The sequence below is a fragment of the Macrobrachium nipponense genome, chromosome 12, assembly GCF_015104395.2.
Source record: "Macrobrachium nipponense isolate FS-2020 chromosome 12, ASM1510439v2, whole genome shotgun sequence".
NCBI lineage: Eukaryota > Metazoa > Arthropoda > Malacostraca > Decapoda > Palaemonidae > Macrobrachium > Macrobrachium nipponense.
In genome coordinates this window covers 70,188,112-70,195,329 of record NC_087205.1, presented here as the reverse complement: position 1 = coordinate 70,195,329, position 7,218 = coordinate 70,188,112, and the positions used below count along the sequence as shown (strand labels likewise).

The following is a 7,218-nucleotide window of genomic DNA, read 5'->3' as shown; positions in this document are numbered from 1 at the left end:
TAGGCAAGCTGGATGTAGTACACAATATGGCATTGCATATTTGTACAGGTGCTTTTAAAACGTCTCCTGTTGAGAGCCATTATGTAGACTCTGGTTTTCTTCCTCTTTTCATTCGGAGGGAGGAACAAGGTCTCCGATATTTGTCAAAAGCACTAACCTCTCAATCTAATCCAAATTTTAAGTATATAAAACATCCTGTTGACAGAGCACCAACTAGACCTACATTGCCTAAGCCCCTTGAAATTAGATTAAACATCAGTGCGAGAGAGGTAGGCCTTATTCCTCCACTGGTTATGGAAACTACATTTTCTAAATTCCCTCCTTGGTGTAGGCCTCCTTTAGATATTTGCCAAGTTAGGCAACAAAAAGATCAGTTCAAGTGTTCAGCTTAAAAGTAGCTTCTTGGCCCATGTTTCTGAGCATAGTAACTCGATTGATGATATAGATAGGGTCAAAATCAGCAAATGGAGTTGGATGTTCTGTCATTGTCGGTGAGAGAACAATTAAAAAAGCCTCCCTATTAAATTCTCAATTTTTAATGCAGAGATTTTATGCTATTTTAGCGTTTTGAAATTGATTTTTAGTACAGGTAGCACTGGGGACTCGTATTATTTATTGTGATTCCAGAGTTCCCTAGCTGCACTCCAGAAGTTGATGCCATCTAATCACTCGTCCAAGAGGTGCAGGATTGGCTGGTCCTCCTGCATTCTCGAAAACACATTACGGTGTTGGAAGTTTTGTTGGGTTCCCTCGCTGTGGGAAGTTCGTGGTAACGAGCTGGCTGATACAGCCGCTAAGCAGGCAGCTTCCTCCCGGGATTCCCACTCTGTGTGGGTTCCCCCCTGTGAAGATTCTAACCTTTTTATTAAATCATTTTGTAGGACTAAGTGGCAGAATCACTGGTCCAACTTGAATAGTAACTTAAACTGAAATCGAACAGACCTGTTCATATCCCGGTCCCCTTCTGTTGGGATGGATAGAAGATCTAGTATAGTTTTAACGCGCCTGCGTATAGGGCATACGTTTTTAACTCACCGGTATCTTTTAACTAGTGGAGCAGAGAGGCAGGTTCCTCAATGCTCCAATTGTAATGTTGGCATTACAGTGAGGCATATATTTGTTGACTGTCCTCTTTATTTTAATCATAGACGTCGGTTGGTTTCACCCCAACAAACCTTGTCAGATATTTTAGGAGAGGGTGCTCCCGCAGAAGAGATTTTTAAATTTCTTAAGGAAATCCTTTTGTTTTATGATATTTAATTGAGTATTTTAATATGAAGTTTATTTTAATAATTTGGGTTAATTATATGTGTACCTTTTTTAGTAAATATATCCTGTTGATATATATGCGCTGAATGGCCTTCGGCTCCGGCGCGTGGCAAATGGCCACAAATTTTATAAATTCAATTCAATTCCCACCTATTATCCCAAAATGTTAGAATATCATCTACATATCTCATCCACAGCATGTTTTTTGGGTTTTATTGCATTTATTACTGTAGTTCCAAAGTATTCCATGTACAGATTGGCTAAAACAGGACTTAAAGGACTACCCATACTACACCCGAATTTTTGCTTATAGAATGATTCCCCGAAAGAAAATACGTTATTAGATGCACAAAATTCAACTAACTTTGTTATTTTGTCAAGCGACAATGGGAAATTATCTGAATAGGGGGATAATTTTTCCCTCAAAAACTGAAGAACGTCCTGTATTGGTACTTTTGTAAATAGGGAATCTACGTCTTGGCTTAAAAGTTTTATGTTGTGAAGTGGAATATGTGCTTCTCTGAATTTGTGACAAAAATCTTCCGAATGTTTAATGTGGCTAGGAGAAAAAGTGCCTAAAAAGGGGGAAAGGAGGCCAGCTAACCATTTAGAAATTTTGTAACTGAAAGCTCCAGCACATGAAACGATGGGTCTGAATGGAAGATTGTCTTTGTGAGTTTTGGGAAGGCCATAAAAGTAGGGGAGTTTAGGATTAATTACTTTAAATTTCTCTAATAGTTCAATACTCTTTTTGTCATGGCCAATTAATCTTACTTTCCGAAAAAATTCTGTGGGGACGCTTTGGAGGGGATTTTTCGTCAGTTTGTCGTAAGTGTTTGTGTCGCTAAGGAGTTGGTTGATTTTGTCGAGGTAGAAGTCTTTGTCCATTATTACGATTTTGCCGTCTTTGTCTGATCTACTTATTATAACATTTCACTTTTGTAGCGAGCGATTGGCTATCATAAATCTACGGGGAACAGTATATTTCTTATTTAGGTCAGTTAAAGCATTTAGTAACACACCTTTTAAACATATCTCTTCACGGCTGTAGCCACTATGAAGTCAAGATTGTTTTTGTGGTCTGGCATAAGGGCAAAGGATAAACCTAGATTTAAAACTAAATGTTGATTTACAGTAAGGGGGGTGTTGGATAAGTTTAAAACTTTGTCTTGTTGCTCAAGATTATTCCATGCGCTATTGTTTATTAAGTTATTTAACTTGCGTAAAAGTCTGTTAGAATGAGTCACGCTATTATAGGCAGCAATGTCGGGACAGAATGAAATCAGATACCTGTATATGTGGTCCATAGTGAGGAGGCGAAGATTAGACTGAGTTCCATATATCACTCTGCGTAGTACGAAGATGTCGTTTTTCGTGTTGGTGATTCTTTCCTCCAGGAAATTCTTATGTGAGAGAGGGAAGGGGTCCGATTGCAGAGTCCATCTCCCGAATCCGTACATTTTTGGTAGTACTTGTTCCTTGAGGCATTCTTCTAAGAAGTGTTTTTGATTTTTCAGCCAGTGTAGTCTGATCAGTTCTTTCTCAAACTTGCGAAAAACTGGCTTAACTTCTGGAAGTAAGCGAAGAATCGTGGAAAGGCGGTTGAATTCCATGATGGGCCGAAAATGACTGGTAAAAATGTTCTGTTACAAGAGAATTCCATCTATTAAAAGGAGCCCATAAAAACACCAAAATATTGAGAGAAAAGTACTATATACAACCATATAAATGAACATAACCATAGAATAAACTGGAATTTGTCACGTACAATTTATAGCAGCAACTGCCGGTACAAGAGTCAAATGATGGAATCGGCCTTAATAAAAGAGAGGCAGGTAATGAACATCTCAAAAGGAGCATGGGATTCAGATCTGATCGACAAAGTTTTCATTCAACCAACGCTTAAGAAGATTAAAGGAAGATTATCAGCGGCCGTGACCTAATTTGCTTACCTGATGGATCTTTGGTATAACCACCTTTTCTGTAAACTTTTCTCATTCATATACCTGAAGAGAGAGACAGTAGTCTCTGAAATATAGTACTTTTCTCTCTATAATTTTGGTGTTTTATGGGCTTCTTTTATTATATATATATATATATATATATATATATATATATATATATATATATATATATATATATACACGAATATATGAGAGAGAGAGAGAGAGAGAGAGAGAGATTGAGAGAGAGACCCCGAGAGAAGAGAGAGAGTATTGGTCCCCTTTTTTACTAGATATGTATTGCACCTGTAATATACGCATTGCCCTCTTAACTTCTCGATTTTTTCACATTGTTCAGATGCGCGTGTCACTACAAAGCCTGGGATGCAGTGGGTAACGTGACCTCGTTCTGCTACTCAGCATGCAGGTTCCAATCCTGCTGTGGACGTCGGAATTTCTCTATATTCTTCCATTTGGATCTCAGGATCTTTAGGCTTCTATAATCACGGACACGATAATACTCATGTCCCATACTGGTCCAAGTATGATGAATTTGATTCTAACCAAAGTAGGGAGGCGTCCTTTTGATTATTTTTCAGCACGAAAATTTCACCGTGCAATTTTACAATGCCATCATCTACCTCTTGGCTAAATGCTGTTGCTTCACGATGACAGTTACCGGCAGCCTTCACTTCCCTCCATTGTAAAGTTGGGAACAGCCTTCTTGGCAATGTTATGGACCCTGATGTTTAAATAAGGATATAGTGATATAGTGAGTGCATCATGTATCATTGTCTTGATTCCCAATTTACTTCTCAGCTGCTGCAGATTGTGCATAAATGCATTTGCATGCTTATTATATCACATTCACTTATTTTGATCTTTAGTACTTTAAATGACATCCCTCTGCCATTGGTTTGCATTCTCATTAGTGGGAGCTGACCAGGTGAATTTGGTGTTTTCCATTTGAAGGCGGCAGCATTTTGAAGGACAGTAGTATGACGAAGCTGGTGCAGTTCATTTGAGATTAAACGCGATATGGCGATTTGTTACTCTGCCCTGATATAGGTCCCTTATTAACTGAAGGCCCCTGTGACAAGGACGAGGAAAATTGACCAAGCTTTCATGATTCCTATCTTGACACAGAAGCCAGTTGTATCGCGTTCTGACCATCAAGTTATTATTAGACACAGACGCATTGCTATCTTATAAAATGATCTCTCAGGAAAATATATTTACTGATTATTGCTAATGTAACGTCAGTCTTCCCGACAGTCAAACATACCGTAAATATTTCAACCAAACAGTAGTGGACTTAAACTACGGCTTGTTACTCAGAGGACATTATCAGATATTTGCCATTCACTTTATAGATGTGACTGATTGCAGTGAACCTCATCGCGCTCTGTTCTCATAAGGAGCTTTGAGACCCATTCATATGGAACAAGCCCAAAAGGGCCATTGACTTGAAATTCAAACTTCATTAGGGAGAAGTAAGAGGAGATGTTGCTCACTGAAAAATAAGTGAATAAATAGAGGGAAATTATTAAAATGCTATGAGAATAGTGCTATGGTAGTCATGCTTTGCACCTTCGCTTGAACTTCCGAAGTTCCAATCGCACGACAAAATGATGATGCTTTTCCCGTTTTTATACTGGGGCAATTGTGTAGATGTAACTCCATACAACCACCTTGACAAACATTTAACTTTAATCGGAAAGCCAGACAACTCTATGACTTGCCGTTCGTAAGGAATATAAAGTGCAATAAAGACCAAAACTAAAATGTTGTTATTGCAAGCTAGGCGTAACCCTTACAATAAGCAAAAGGTTCCTGTAGGATTCATCAGTTGTTTTGGCCAAAGAATTTGTTCAAGTTTTTGAGAAAACATTTTCAGACCACAAATGACAATCAGAACGGGGGCCATTTGTGGCGGAAGCCTTCCTCCCATGAAGGTCAGTTACATCGTGCATCATACGATTGATCAAGAATATACTTCGAAGTACTGACCCGCTGATACAATAGATGGTTCACCAAGACGATGAATTTTTGGTCCTTGATATGCGCGGGTTTTCATGTTCGGATGAATTTTCCTGACATTTTACCTCACCGTGTTACAGAGCTAAAAAAAAGATCGTTTCCGCGGCTGGTCTGTCGGCAGACCTTCAATCTCGACTTCTGAGATGCAAGGCCTGGAAATACTTCATCCGAGATTCAAGACATTTCCATATTTCGTTGCCACGCATATCCAGCGTTTTTTTTTTTTTTTTTTTTTTTGGGAGGGGGGGGGGGAGTTGTGTGAGGATGGTTTGTTGCTGGGGGTACCCAAGAACCTGCCCTAATTGACCCATGTGTTTTGTGTGACCCTTCCCAGAAACAAATGAAAAAATTTTCGTCGTAACATTCATAAGGTTGGCTTCTTTGGCACTCATTCAAGTGTAGCTGTCAAATTTACGGAGGACGTACTGATCTACAGCTTATATAGGTGAACATAAGTTTCATGACATGTAAAAGAGCATGACTGCTTTCATGTGATCGTGTTTTGTTATTTATATATTTTTACAAACCTTTAATGTTTTTATAATATATAGGCAGATTCAGTATATAATCCAAATCAAAAGCAACAAAATTAAATAAGTGCGGTCTGTACAGAGAAGGTCTGACCTCTTACTGTTAGAAAAAGAAAATAATAAAAATAAAACCCTATAATCGACCAACGAGGTCATTAGTAATTTCAGACACCGAGCAAAGGACACTTCCCCTCTGGGACGTTATTTACTCATGTTATAAAAATACGATCCGTGTTTTAAATATTTTCTGTAACTTCAAATCAGCCGTCGGTTTTTGTTCTGGTGGATTCATAAAGATCTCTCTCTCCATTGTACCATTGTTCCGTAGCTTGAATGTGAAATCAGCTTGAATTGGAAGCGTGTGGCTTTGATTGAGTCTAGCTGTCCCTTTTCAACTTGCATCGTGTGCCCTGAACTAGTTCTTTGTACTGCCTGCCCCCGTAGGAGGTTGGTGCCGTCAGTGCACCTCATGCAGTGCACTGTAGGCATTACTTTAGGTTCTTTGCAACGTGCATTCGTCCCCTAGTTGCAATCTCTTCCGTTCCTTTTACTTGCCTCCTTTCATATTCTCTTTTCTTCCATCTTACTTTCCACCCTCCCTTAACTATTGGACCTACTGTTGCACCTTTCAGACCTTTTACTGTCAGTTTCCGTTTCAGCGCTGAATGACCTCATTGCTTAGTCTTTGGCCTAAATTCTGTATTCAGTTCTGTTAACTTTACTGACCTGCCCATACGGGAGAAGCATCGTTCAAGATGACCCAAGGAAATTAGATAAACCAAACAAAAATTTATTTGGTAAATGGGTAGTGAAAAAGTCACCGAACACTTCGCCATGGTTGCCTCGGTGAAATTGTCTCGAGCGATCCAAGTTATCATTATGGACCAACAGTGAAAAAAAGGAAAATAGGCTGTAATTGAAAAAGGGAAAAAGTAAAACACTTTATTATGCAGATATTTTGCTTGATTAAACCTGTCCACAGCATAGAAATAGCACGTATTCAATAAAAAGAGAGAGAAACTGTGCTTTCACATACACAGTCCATAATCGTCTTCACATTAAGGGCAAAATATCTAAATTAAAAAAATAATATCTAAATTCAATGACAGTATTCTACTTGAACTAACTAATCATGGCCAACTTACACCGACAGACGTCTGAAAGAGTTGGAAACGGTTTCCGAAGGTGAGATGACCATTATCGTTACAACACAGGAATTGACAAGATAAGTCTGGTAATGTTGTCTCAAAAGAAACCACAAAGGATGCACCATATTCAGCCTTCAAACTTCTCTCATTTCGGGACGTTACGTCCTAATCTCTATTTCACAATGCAATTTGACAAGGAGTGAAATACTTTCTGTTAAGGAGAACACGGATGACATCTTTAGGATTAGATTAGATTATAAAATTTTTGGCACATAGCCAAGCGTTTGT

The 7,218-nt window shown here is 38.7% G+C and overlaps 1 protein-coding gene across 4 annotated transcripts in view; it reads right to left on the bottom strand.

The window, feature by feature from the left end:
* Positions 1-6,711: 6,711 nt before the first annotated feature.
* Positions 6,712-7,218, bottom strand: part of LOC135224592 (uncharacterized) — a 68,554-nt gene continuing 68,047 nt past the window's right edge. For all 4 annotated transcript variants that reach the window (XM_064263729.1, XM_064263731.1, XM_064263728.1 and 1 more), the window contains exon 6: positions 6,712-7,218. This exon is cut by the window's right edge and continues 1,099 nt beyond it. The gene's annotated coding sequence lies outside the window, so the exon portion shown is untranslated.